This window comes from Triticum urartu, chromosome 7, assembly GCF_003073215.2.
Source record: "Triticum urartu cultivar G1812 chromosome 7, Tu2.1, whole genome shotgun sequence".
Taxonomy (NCBI): domain Eukaryota; kingdom Viridiplantae; phylum Streptophyta; class Magnoliopsida; order Poales; family Poaceae; genus Triticum; species Triticum urartu.
Genome location: NC_053028.1, coordinates 294,499,898 through 294,513,796, shown reverse-complemented (window position 1 = coordinate 294,513,796; position 13,899 = coordinate 294,499,898).

The following is a 13,899-nucleotide window of genomic DNA, read 5'->3' as shown; positions in this document are numbered from 1 at the left end:
GAATTCAACCCATTTAGCATGTCTATGGTTCAGTTTTGCTTGACTTTTAATATGTTTCAAAGATTCATGATAAGAATGTATAACAAATTCTTTGGGCCATAAATAATGTTTCCATGCTTCTAAGGTCCGAACAAGACAATATAATTCTTTATCATAAGTAGAATAGTTCAGACTAGGCCCACTAAATTTTTCGGAAAAGTATGCAACATGTTTTTCATCTTGTAATAACACACCTCCTAATCCAATTCCACTGGCATCACATTCGATCTCAAAAGTGTTATTAAAATTAGAAAGTTGGAGTAAAGGAGCATGCATCAACTTATCTTTCAATACCGTGAAGGCTTCTTCTTGTGCGGTACCCCAAACAAAAGGCACATCCTTCTTTGTAAGCTCATTGAGAGGAGCAGCAATGGTGCTAAAATCTCTTACAAATCGCCTATAGAAACCAGCGAGTCCAAGAAAACTCCTCACTTGTGTGACCGTTTTGGGATGCGGCCAACTCTCAATAGCTTTGATCTTGGCTTTATCAAGTTCAATTCCCTGTGGAGTAACAACATAGCCAAGAAAAGATACTCAGTCGGTGCAAAAGGTGCACTTACCAAGGTTACCAAAAAACGTGCATCACGTAGAGCAATAAAAACAGCACGTAAATGTTCCGAAAGTTCTTCCAAAGATTTCCTATAAATCAGTATATCATCAAAATAGACTACCACAAATCGTCCAGTGAAAGCACGTAAAACTTCGTTCATTAGTCTCATGACAGTACTAGGTGCATTAGTTAACCCAAAAAGCATGACTAACCACTCATATAAACCAAACTTAGTTTCAAATGCTGTTTTCCATTCATCTCCCAATTTCATACAAATTTGATGGTATCCACTACGCAAGTCAACTTTGGAGAATATTGTAGAGCCACTCAATTCATCCAACATATCATCTGGCCTAGGAATAGGATGACGATAACGAATAGTAATATTATTAATGCCTCTACAATCAACACACATACGGGACGTACCATCCTTTTTAGGCACTAGTATAATAGGAACAACACAAGGACTAAGGGATTTGCGTATATAACCTTTGTCGAGCAGCTCCTGTACTTGACGCATAATCTCCTTCGTCTACTCTGGATTGGTACTGTATGGTGCACGGTTGGGTAGCGATGCACCGGGAATTAAGTCAATTTGATGCTCAATCCCTCGAATATGTGGCAATCCCAGTGGCATGTCTTGTGGAAAGACATCAACGAACTCCTGCAAAATATTAGTAACAGCAGGGGGCAAAGAGGAAGGCACGTCCTTGAATGATAATAATGCCTCTTTGCACACAAAAGAAAAGCAAACAGATTTGCTGAAATCTAGCTCATAAATATCAGATTTTGTGGCAAGTAAACATGAACTTTTCAATTTAATTTCAGAAGCAACACTAGATGGTTTATTATTAGGTTTCATGTGTTGCTCAAATTCTTTTGCCACAATATGATTTTCACTCTTAATTTTCTCCTATTTTGCTTTATTAGCTCTATTAATATCATCTTTCAAAATGGAATCAGGAGTCATAGGAAGCAAAGTAATATTTTTATCCTTCTGAACAAGAGTATACTGATTGTTTCTACCATGGTGTACATATTTTTTTATCAAATTGCCATGGTCTACCAAGTAATAAGGGACATGCTTGCATAGGTACCACATCACAATCAACATAATCAACATATATAGATATACTAAAATGCACACGAACAGTACGTGTTACCATAACCTTGCCGCTATTATTGAACCATTGGATGTAGTAAGGATGTGGATGTGGTCTTGTGGTGAGAGATAGCTTCTCCACCATCTCCATGCTAGCCAAGTTGTTGCAGCTTCCTTCATCTATGATGACGCAAACAGAATGTTCCTTCACAACTCCCTTTGTATGGAACAAATTATGCCTCTAATTTTTCTCAGCTTGTGTGACCTGCACACTCAAAACACGTTGAGCAACTAAACATTCATACCTGTCAGCATCTTCATCAGCCATGTATTGCGTCTCATGATCAGAATCATCTCCACCATGTTCTTTACTTGTAATAAGAGCCAATGTCTCCTCATCATAGTCACTAGCAGACTCATACCCACCATCCTCAGTAACAATCATCACACGCTTAGATGGGCATTGTCTCGCATAATGACCTCCACCCTTGCAACAACGAAAAATAATATCATGTGTTTGCCCTATTGATGCCATGGATGAAGAAGAGCTATGTGCAGGCCTAGAAGGTGTGCTCTTGGCAGATAGTGATGCTTGTGCCTGCTTTCATGTATCATGCTTGGCGGTGGCAGCTGACGAAGGCGCCGATGCAGCAGAACATGTGGAAGTATAGAGGATGCACGTGGTGTCCATGAAGAAGGTCGACCTGCAGAAAAGTTAGTTCGCGCCAATGGTAATCGATCCTGCACTTCATGTTCAGCTTTAGAAGCAAGATGGAATAAACGAGTGATATTATTATACTCCTTATACTCTAGAATGGTCTGAATCTCTCTATATAATCCATAAGGCATAGCATGTATAAGACATAGTATGTGGTGAATCCATAAGGTGATCATCATCATCCAAGCAATCGATGTGAAGATAGTCCACTAGTGGGACAAGTGAAGTACCATCACCTATGTTACCTTTAGAGCGTCACTCATGTGTTGTAGGCGAGGTTGCAACTTGATGGTACCATGTGGGGGGTGCATCTTCTTCCACCATCTCCATCGGTTCTCTGATTGGAGGTATGGACTTGTCGAGGATTGGCGCTTAGTTTTGTTGGAAATCTAGCACCAAAAACGAAAACAAACTAGGAGTAGAGGTTAAGTCGTTAAAGATCATAGTGGCCTCACATGCCCTATCAACTACCTCACTCACTAAGTGTTGTGGATCACTCACTCCCTCATGGATGCTCTCACTTGTACGGTTGGTGGAGTCACTCAAATGGCCCTCACCCTCACATAGGATGTGTGGAATGCTCTCATGTGTCGGGCTAGTGGTGGTCACACTCATCCTCTCATAGGAAATGCACTCATCTCACTCATGGGGTATTGGCTCTCCTCACATGGAAATTGGGGCATCTCGTCATATGTGGGTGTCAGAGAGATGTTGGTGCAAATGTCTCCATTCTCAACTCCTATCGCCACCTTGGTTGAGGGGATAGTGCCATGCTCAACCTCCTCATCCATAATACCTCCAAAGATGAACGCTGTAGGATGTGGCAAAACATCACTCTCCTCCAAGACCAAAGAGAGGGTCTCATGCGCGGTCTCGTAGCTTGACTTGGAGTAGGAGACATATTTGGGCGCCGTCTTCATCTTGTTGAAGAGGTTCGTGCTCGTCACCGTGGTCAAAGGGGATGGCCCTTGCTCGATCTTGTTGTCACCATATTGTTGTTGGAGGCCCATATGATGTGGCACCTCGTAGCTCGTCTCTATGACCGAAGGGAAATTCCATTGTTCGGCCATCTTCCTTGAGGGGCGTCCAAAGATGGAAGTGTCGCCCTCGCTCATAGTTGGTCACCTTGTTGTTGAAGATGTCGATGTAGGCGAACTCATGGGAAGTAGGCGAAGATGCCATATGTCCAAAGGTGAAGATGCCTTTATATCACTTGGCGAAGATGCTGAAGTGGTGGTGGTAGACGTAGATTCCTCTTGGTGGTGGTTGTCTCGTGGTCTTCTCTTGAGCTCATGAAGTTTGGTCGTAGCTTGATGTAGAGCTTGTTGGGACTTGTAGGTTTGCGCGTGTCGAGTATCTTCATGTTGATTGTGTCGTTTTCATGCTTGAGCTTGTAGTAGATACCGTTCGTCGTCGTCATGCACATGATGCTTGGAGGTGACATGTGGATCACGAATGTGATGATGGTCGCCATGTAGATGTGGATGTGGATGGATTGCGCTTGCGTCGCATGGGTGCTCCGAAGATGATCGACTTGCTCACCGTTGCCTTGAGGATGATGAATGGGAAGAAGACTTGTAGTCGGCCACCATGCCTCCTAGTTGATCCTTTAGCTCGTCCAACTTGGTGTCGATGTAGTCCCTTTTCCTTGCTTCGGAGTGTCGTATGTCGATGGCGAGGTTGTCGAGGCGCTCTCGCAAGGTAGATTGTGTGCCTTGCATTTAGTGTTGTAGTCCGAAGATGGACGTTTTGCTGACGTAGTTGTTCGCGTCGTCATTGTCGTTGAAGACTGGAGATGAAATGCCTTGCCCATCCATCACAAGACTTGAGAAAATATGAGTGGGAGAAAGGACAGAACTATACCAAATGTACCTTAACCGATGTTGAGAATGGATCAATGATCACTTAATGATGTAACAAGGAAATAGCACAATTGGCACCGATCTCGTCGATTTCTCACACCTACACAAATAAGGCTTATGGTGGAGCTCGGTGAGGATAGTGTCACAAAAATTTGATGCAAAATGTTAGCAAGAGTCAATAATGTTGAAAGAGATCCACAAATTCACAAGTGAAACAAGTAGACCAATAGCAATATGTGGCACACGGAAATGCACACACGAATAGATAAACGGGGTTGTGCAACCAAGGAATGACCTCAAAATGTGGAATCCATGGAAAATGCTCTTGTTGGACAACTCTAGAGAGACACTAGCACAATTGCTCAATAAGCGGATAAGACACTTGTGCACAACCTATAGGAGACAAAAATGCAACGACTTCTATCCCAATTATGCTATGTATATATGGTTCCCAATGTTCCTCTCAAGATGATCTTATATGCAATGTGTTATGATGCTATGGCTATTGCTTACAAGCTTCTTTGCTCTCTTTTTCTTTGCTTAAAAACTTATTCTTTTTTTTATATGACCACAATGCAAAATACTCAAACCAAGATAGCAATTGTGTATATACGGGAACAATCTTGTGACACAAGGGATGATATGATACCAATATGATATGGTATGTATGCAATGGAAGGTGTAGATCAATGATCACTAATGTGCACAAGTAACATTGTCGGCAATACTCAAATGGCTAGTCTCCGTAGGCAAGTGACGCGTAATGGGCCGGGGGTTAACAATGTAATGGCAAGGGGGATATACAATGATGCCTCGAGGTTACCGTCCTTTCTTACGGTGGTGTCAATGGTGAAGTGGTCATTGTCGATGACGACCTCATGGCGATGATGAGTGGCGGTGTTCTCGATGTCAAACCGTTCCTAATTAGCCGAAACACCTTAGGAAATGGAAAAACCGTGAACTCAAAATCTCAAATCTCAAATGTCAAATGTCAAATGGTGGTAGTGGGAAAGTGGTGGTGGTTTGCGGAAGCTCAATGGGATTGCGGAAATGCAATGATGGTTTTTGAGATGCAATGCAGAACTGGAGGGTAAGTTGGTGGACTATACATGTTGTCAGAGTTGGAAGCACAGTCCTTAAGTAGCCGAAAAACATTAGGAGACACAACTCACAACAGAAACAAAATTGGGTTAATGTCGGTGTTCTGGGAACGGGGGTCCCCAGACTTGCCTGCCTGCGGCCCACGGCGTGGCTCCACCAGTGGCCATGTACGACCCATCTTCACCAGCAAACACTAAAGACGCTCATGAGGGACCAAGCCTCGCGAGGCAGATGACGCAAGACCTCCTCAGGGGCGGCCTCACTAGGCTGGCTCGCGAGGGGCGAAGAGATCATGGCAAGGGACACCTCGCGAGGTTTCTATGACGCAAGCCATGACGACTAGAGCCAGGCGAGCGCTAGGCAGGCGCCAGGGCGTGTAGTGTCCTCGTTTCCCCTTTGGTGCTAAAGGGGCAACGCAGACGAGGAGTCCCAAGGCATCAAGCAAAGGTTTCCATATCCATGCAACAAGACCAAGACCAGCAGGATGGCAGATGGAGGTCACCGTGGAGCCCAAGAAGGTATCACCACCAGATCCTATGGCAGGCGAAGACTACTTTTGTCAGGATAGCTTGTACTAGTTGTCTCCCTTTGAATTTGGCCGTTGTGGGATCCCTTCCCGCTCAATATTTGGGAAGAGGGCCAGCACCTCTATAAATAGGACTAGACACCACAATAGCAAGGGGGGCGAATCAGATCCCTAGAGAGAGAGCATCAACTCACCAAGCACAAGAACACCTCACCTCGCGAGGTTGTTCTTCCCTTGTAACTATTCATCCTCAGCCCGATAGACAATCCACCACACCACACTGGAGTAGGGTATTACACCAATATGGTGGCCCGAACCAGTATAAATCTTGTGTCTCATGTTCTTTGGGTCCGTCGAGCTAGGCCGTGAGACTGTGTCGAGCGCGAGCTAGAGAGGGGGAGAGATCTTTGTGCGCACCCGAGTGTTCGAACCTCAAGGGTTTTGCCGGAACCCGAAATCTGACATTTAAGTTGGCGCGGCAGAAGTGTATGGTGGGCAAGCCTGTGCGAAAGTTATGGTGGTGGTTGATGAAGAAGCAATCGTCCCTAAGTAGCCGAAACACCTTAGGAGACTCGAATCACTACTCAAGCAACCACTAATGCTATGGGTAACAAAATTGGTTAGTTTGCGGAAGTCGGTGGTGGTATAGCGGATGATGTGGTGAAGGTAGTATTTTTTATGTAGTCAAATGGTGATGGTAGTATTTTTGTGGGATGGGGTATGTCAATAGCTTTAAAACGAGCTACAGAATGTCAAAATCGGACTCCAGATGAATTAGTTATGGACAAAACGGTGAAATGGGAAAGGCTGAAGTTACAGGGGCCGGACATCAGGGGTTTGGACGGAAATCTGGGACCCGATGTCCAAACTGATTCAGATTTTGTGCTTCAGGAGCCGGATGTCTAGTCCTACGGGCCGGATGTCCGGCAGGGCCATATGTCCACGGCTACGGGCCAGATGTCCGGGCTCCAAATCGGAGGATGAACTCGAGGAACTCGATTTTGGGGGCAATAATTGATGATTTTGGGGGAAAATTTAATGAATTTCGTGGATGGGAAGTGGGGAAACTTGGGGAAAAGATAGATCCACTAGTAACACAACGAATCCATGGATCAAAATCAAAAAAACATCATCAAACCAACAAATCACAAAAAAATTGGAGGCTATTTTTGTGGGGAATTTTCGAATTTAGGACGAAATCAACAAAATTAGGTTAGAAAACAAAGAGGGGAGGTTCCGAAATCGTGATCAACGTGGCTGATGATACCAAGATGATGTAGGGTGGAACCCTAGATGGCCGATCTTTCACAAAAGGAGCGGATCCCGTGATGAACACGAACAACACGAGGAGAAAGCATGAAGGGAAACACGAGAGAATCACTCAAACCAACAAGATACGGTCACACACATGCTATATCCTCGAAACACAAAAGGAGGTACAAGATCCACGATCAACAGGGTACGATACAAAGGTAACCGGTTCTTCTCTGTGAGGAGGTCTTGAGGGGGTTCTTCCAGTAAAGGGGTCTTGAATCCTCTTGGGGGATCTTCCCCGAAGAGGTCGTGGACTCCAAAGGAGAAGTAACCAAGTGGACGAGCAAAGCTCTATATCTAATATGAGCTATCACATTGCTAACCCTAGAAAGAGGGAGGAGGAGGAGTATATATAGTCTAGGTGGGTGAAGGGGTACATGGGCCTCGGCCCTTCACTGTGCGTAGACAGGCGGAGCCGGATGTCCGGGTGTCGGGCCGGATGTCTGGGCCTTCGTGAGGAGCCGGATGTCCAGGCTGGCGGGGCTGGTCTCGGTATCCTTTGGATAGCCTACGGCGGATTTCTGGGCAGGTGCTGGATGTTCGGCCCGTCGTGGGGCACCGGATGTCTGGGGTCGGCCGGATGTCCGGCCGCTGTAAAGTCACCTGGCGTCCGTCTCTCTTTGGTCTTCTTTCGGTTGGTGGTGCCGGATGTCCGGGCTCGTGCCGGATGTGTGGCTGCTGTAGCTCCATGGCGACTCCACTTGAGGCACTTCTTGATCCACTTTCGTGTGGACTTGTCCTATGCTTCGAGCATCTCCATGGTTCTCTCCTCGGGTCCTGAGCACACGTAGTTTCTTTGCATTAGGTAGCAACCATGTCTCGCATGAGTGGAAAGGGGAAGCATTTAGGGGTCTCGTCATATGTCCAATGGCATATGTTTGAGGTCTCGTCATATGTCCACTTGGGGCTTGGGGAGTAGTCGTGGTTTACATGGGGATGATCGTAGGATGCTCTGCATCATAGTATGATTTCCCCATGCGATGATTTACCCATTTATGATGAGTTTGATGATTGTCATGTGGAGTCTATTAGTTGTGATGCCATGTTACATAGGATTTCTTGTGATAATTCTTTAGGTCACATCATGTTTGACAACCGCTTGACTTGTCATATGCTATGCATGAGGCCAATCATATGTCATATTTGCAATATCATCGTAGTAACTATCCATATGCCAATAAAATTAAGCCTTATGGCTTAGATGAGAAGCCCATGGTATTTGTTTTTCTTGTGATGATATTGATATGCTCCCTTTGCATCATTCATCACATATGCCATGCCATGACCACCTAGCTTCGGATATGCTTTGTTTTGGATGTTGTCCATTTTCTCCATATGATGTTTCCAATATTGCTCATGAGGAGACCCCCATAGTTTGCTCATACATATTAGGAGATTTAGATCCATTCCATTCATTGCATGATCCCAATATTTGTGTGCACAATATGCTCCCCATGAATGTAAATGATAGTGATGTGCCATATATTCGTATGCTCAATTTGTGTACCCATCGTGCTATACATCACAACTATTCTTTCAAGATGGATGCGGAGCTTCCTACGGTCATCCCCATGGACCTACCATTGTCTCACGAAGAGCCAAGAGGACCTATGACACGAGCCAGAGCTAGAGATCTCGAGATCGAGGTGACTTCCTTCCTTAGTGATATCACATATGATCCTCTTGAGACATGCCTACTACCTAAGTCTGGAATGTTGTGCATGATGAGGTAACAAGAGGACCCTCCCGAAGATGCATGTGAAAGCCGACAAGTCCCCAAGTTCCCGGATGAAGAGAACCAACGGAAGGAGTCAAGAACAGCTTCCAGGCCCAGGACATCCGGCCCCTTTAGCATCACCCACAGCAGCTTCCCAACCGCCAAACACCTACAGGCCCCGAACATCCGGCCTCCGCCTAGACATCCGGCCCGAGCTCAGAAATCCGAACCTAGCCCGGAAATCCGGCGTCCCCAGTACCGAGTGCGTCAAGGCCAACCCCTCCAGCCCGGACATCCGGCCACCCCAGCCCGGACATCCGGCCCCTCGTGAAAGCCCGGACATCCAGCCTCCCCTGTCTACGCACAGTGCAAGGGCCCAAGGCCCGTGTACCCCTTCGCCCACCTAGACTATATATACTCCTCCTCCGCCCTCTTTCTAGGGTTAGCGTTGTGATAGCTCATTTGTGAGATAGAGTCTCAGTCATCCATCTAGATCTACTCCACCGCGAGGGACCGACACCTGTTCGGAGAAGATCCACTTGGATTCAAGACCCCTAACGGGAAGACCTCAAGACCTCCTCACGGAGAAGAACCGGTTACCCTATGTATCGTCGCTTCTTGGATTTGGACCGTGTGATCTCTATGTGTACTCGAATTTAGCATATGTGTGATCGTTCTTATTGGTTTGAGTGATTCTCTCGTGTTTCCCCTCATGTTATTTGCCGGATCTACTCCTTTCGTGAAAGATCGGCCATATAGGGTTCCACCCTACATCATCTTGGTATCTAGAGCCACGTTGATCACGATTTCGGAGCCTCCCTGTTGTGTTTCTACCCTAATTTTGTTGATTTCGTCCCTAATTCGAAAATTCCCCATAAAAATAGCCCCCCAATTTTTTTGTGATTTGTTGGTGTGATGAAGTTTTGTTGGATTTGATCCACGTATTCCATGTTGCAGGTAGATCTAGCTTTCCCCCATCTTTTCACCAATTAACATCCAAAAAATCTCCCAAAACTTGCCCCGAATTTGCCTCTTCCATGCGGAGTTCCTCGAGTTCGTCCACGGGTCCAGAGCACGGACATCCGGCCCGAACCCCCCAGATATCTAGCCACCACGGACATCCGGCCCCTCACAGCAACATCTCCATCCACCACCCCGTTTTCCATCTAAATTTCGCCAAATTTTGTTCCGATGCCCACATTCACTTCCGTATACCACCATCACTTCCGCATAGCACCACCATTTCCTGAAAAAACCACCATCGCTTATCCGCTACCAATTCCGCAAATTACGTCATGCTTTGTTTTGAGAATTTGGGTTGTGGTTCAGTGTCCTATTGTGTTTCGGCTATTTTGGTACGGTTTGACATCGACATCACCGCCTGTGGGGACCCCGACTCATAAGTCGTGATCACCGAATGCGCGTGTACAGTGATCCCAGAGATCAATGCTCACTGAACACACAGAAGCTGAATAACAAGAGTCTTACATCCATACATATCGTCTTACATAAATTATGACCGTTATGGTCGAGTCTTGAATATAACTTCGCAGCGGAAATCTTTGTCGATAACTTGGACCCATGCCATCTGCCTTAACCCTACAGGCATTCTGACTGGGAAGCGTCCTAGCTCGCATGTTCGTCACCGAAGTATTCTTCATCATATCCTGTTCTTTCATGCCTGGCCAATAAAATAACCAGTGGCAAGCCAATGAGTACTTTGAATGTACTCGCAAGCAACCCATGTTTTGGCTCAAGATACAACAATGCATGACATAGGTAAATTTTTGCAGAAAGCTAATTTTGTTGTGTTATGACATGTTCAATAACTGGTAAATCATGCCTCGTATGAATTCAAGTAACCATAGGGACTGGTTACAGATATCAACATAAAGGGAGTGGGCTCCAACCCAACTCATCCATGTCAAGTCCTTGGAGTTGACCCAAGTAGTTCTTCCCACTTATCCAAACACACACTGGTTTGTAAACATGTGGACGTAGCCCAAGAGCGGTTACCCAACTGTCCTAGACCATGGACATGGCTATTCAAACAGTTTTACACTCTGCAGAGGTTGCACACTTTACCCACAAGATCCGGGGAACTTCCGTGTCATCCACGACCCGCGGTACCTCAAGTACCCGGGGTAAGCACCCGGTCACTATATTTCCCTAGACGACACTAACATAGAGTCCACTCGATTGGTAGTAACCCCCGTGCCCAACATTATCACATAACACTTTCGTGGAGCCATGCTCCATAATCATCTCACATCACAAGCATGGGGTACCAACGGTGTGTCTGGTGCCCTGTGAAAACAGTCATGGCCGCCCTACCTGGCATGACCCCGTCCTGAGAGAGCGCAACAACAACTCTCCCATCACTAGTAATGCGGGTTCCAAGCTAGTATCGGCCTAGGTAATCAATAATGCCCTTTCCAAAATAAGGGTAGACTGGTTGTGCATGTAAGGTTGGAATAACGGTCGCAACTTAAACCAATCCGTTTTGAAAACAACACACACACTTGCCTCGGTACACCACTTCGTCATCAAGTGGTTACACAACTCATTATCTCCCTTGGGCATAAGTGGCACCCGATGGGGTTTTCGAAAAGTTTTTGAAAACAATCTTGCTTCCATCATCATGCATATACCCAACCCATTTGCGTAGCAGCTACATAGCATCCTAACTACGCCCACTCGCATAACCCTCATAGAAAGGTAGGGTCATGCATCATGTAGGTGTCAACGAGAAAAGCAATGGAGGCAAACCACCTCAAGTGGTCACCATTTTATCATGACTTCGATGCAAGCAATGAAAGTGCCATATGACATGCATAAAAAGGGTTTCTTAGACATGGTCAAAGGGTTGCTTTCCTGGTTCATCAAAGTCTTCAAATCTTTTGGTCCATCTCTGAGTATCTCGTCTACTTCGTCAACTAACGTCGGAAACAATCATAGTAAGCAACACAACAAGGAAGAAAATAAAAGTTCTCTAAAAATATTAATTTGACTTTTCTAGGACATCTCTGGTTATATGAAAAATAACCAGAGTGGTTTCATTGGGATTGGGTCAGTCGATATTCCCTAACATTTCAATATGATGGAATCAAGGGATTTGTGGATTTGTAAGAAGTGTATAGAAATATATTTTTGAAAAATGAGCAAAGGCACCCATTTAACAAACCATGATTTTAGAAGTGTCTAGGAGTTGGTTTCACTGGATTTGGAGTTCAAATGATTTTCCTGTGAATTTGCAAAGTTGACAAGTATGAAGAAATGGCTCATTATTTTGTGTGGTCATAAAGTATTAAGAAAAATGTTCATAAACTAAGTTATGAACTTAGAAGCATCTAGGAATTTGAATCATTGCATTTGGATCAATTTTGAGCTCTCTGTGATTTTCTAAAGTTCATCACAGAAATAGGAAAATAGGGGTTTTCAAAATATGTGTGAAGAAAAGTTTCCTGGAAAAATGTGCAAACAGCACCATGTGATAGATCATCAATTTATGAACTACTACAAATTTTAATCATCGAATTTGGAGCTTTGTTGAATTATTTATGGATTTTTGAAGTTGACTAGAAAAAGAAAAAGGAAATAAGGCTTTAACCTTATCCTGCGCACGGGGCGACAGATAGATCGTGGGCTGGCCCAGCGGCTCGGCTGCGCGGGCAGAGGTGGTGATGTTGAAGGCGGATTCGCGGGGGTGCGGCTTCACACAGGGGAGGTGGATCCGGCCGAAGCCGTTTCCACTTAAACGGTCGGGCCCGCCCGCTTGGTCGCTGACGCGCGGGGCCCAGCAGCAGGCTGTCTTCAACCTCCCGCGCGCGCTCCGACCGCGGGGAGGACCGGCTCCCGCCGGCGATTGCCAGGGCTACAGAGCGCCCCCGGCGACGTTCTTCCCACCGGCGTGACCAGCGCAGAGAGGCGCTTCCAGCCACTGGTCACATGCATGCCGGGGAGAACCTGGTCAAGGAGAGCACCGTCCGTGGCGGACGTGGCCCTCGGCGATGGCGGGCACGGTGCTCCGGCCGTCGGGAGGAGTAACCGGAGTGCGGGGAAGCTCCGCGGGGGCAGTAGAGATGCAAAGTAACCCATAGGTGGGGAGGAGGGGGCCCGGACGACGAGAATTTAGGCGGTGGTCGGCGGCTCGGCTCTGGCCATGGATGAGGTTGGAGGGCGCGAGGAGGGGAGTGGGTTGGTCCAGGGGATGCACGGGAGGGAGAGAGAGCCAAATGGGTAGAGAGAGAGAGCTCAGGGGTGGCCTTAAGTAGCTGACCCGTGGCTCACCATGGACGCGGCGCACGGGTGGCCGCGGCAACGGCTCGGGAGGCCAGGAGAGAGGGCGTGGGGCTGTCTACGGCGTTCGTGGGAGTTGATTGGGTCGCCAGGAAGAGAGATGAGGAGCGGGGCGAGCTGCACGCGGCCACAGGAGCTGCGCGAGCATTGGCCGAACCGAGCGACTCTGGCCACGCACCGCAGGAGGTGAGAGAGAGGGGCAGAGGAGGGGGCCTGCACGGCTGTCTTGTTGCGGATGTCGAGGACCTCGACTCGCGCGGGGGGAGGCTCGAGGTGGTCGGGGGACGCGGCGTCAACGGTCGGGAGCGCGATGACGTGCTCAAGAGCGCGTCTTTGGCCGGCGTCCTTGGCTTTTCCGCGCGCACTCGCGCGTCCACTTGTGTCTAGTGGCTGCAAACAAAGTGGAAAAGGCTTTGGATGCCTTGGGGAGCCAGTAGAATAGAGGAGGGGTAGAGATAGAGTGAAAATGATGTTGTCCAGAGAAGAAAAGTGGATCCCTGCCCCCTTCATCATTGCCTCTCGGGCAGGGAAGCACACCAGTGGTAGAGGGGGACTAGGAGAGGTTGTGGGAAGAAGTTCAGCTCATGGAGATTAGTGGAAATGGCCAAAACATGTATTCTAAGTTTTTGCCAGAAGGTGTTTGATGTAGGTTTGGGCAAGCAAATGGACTT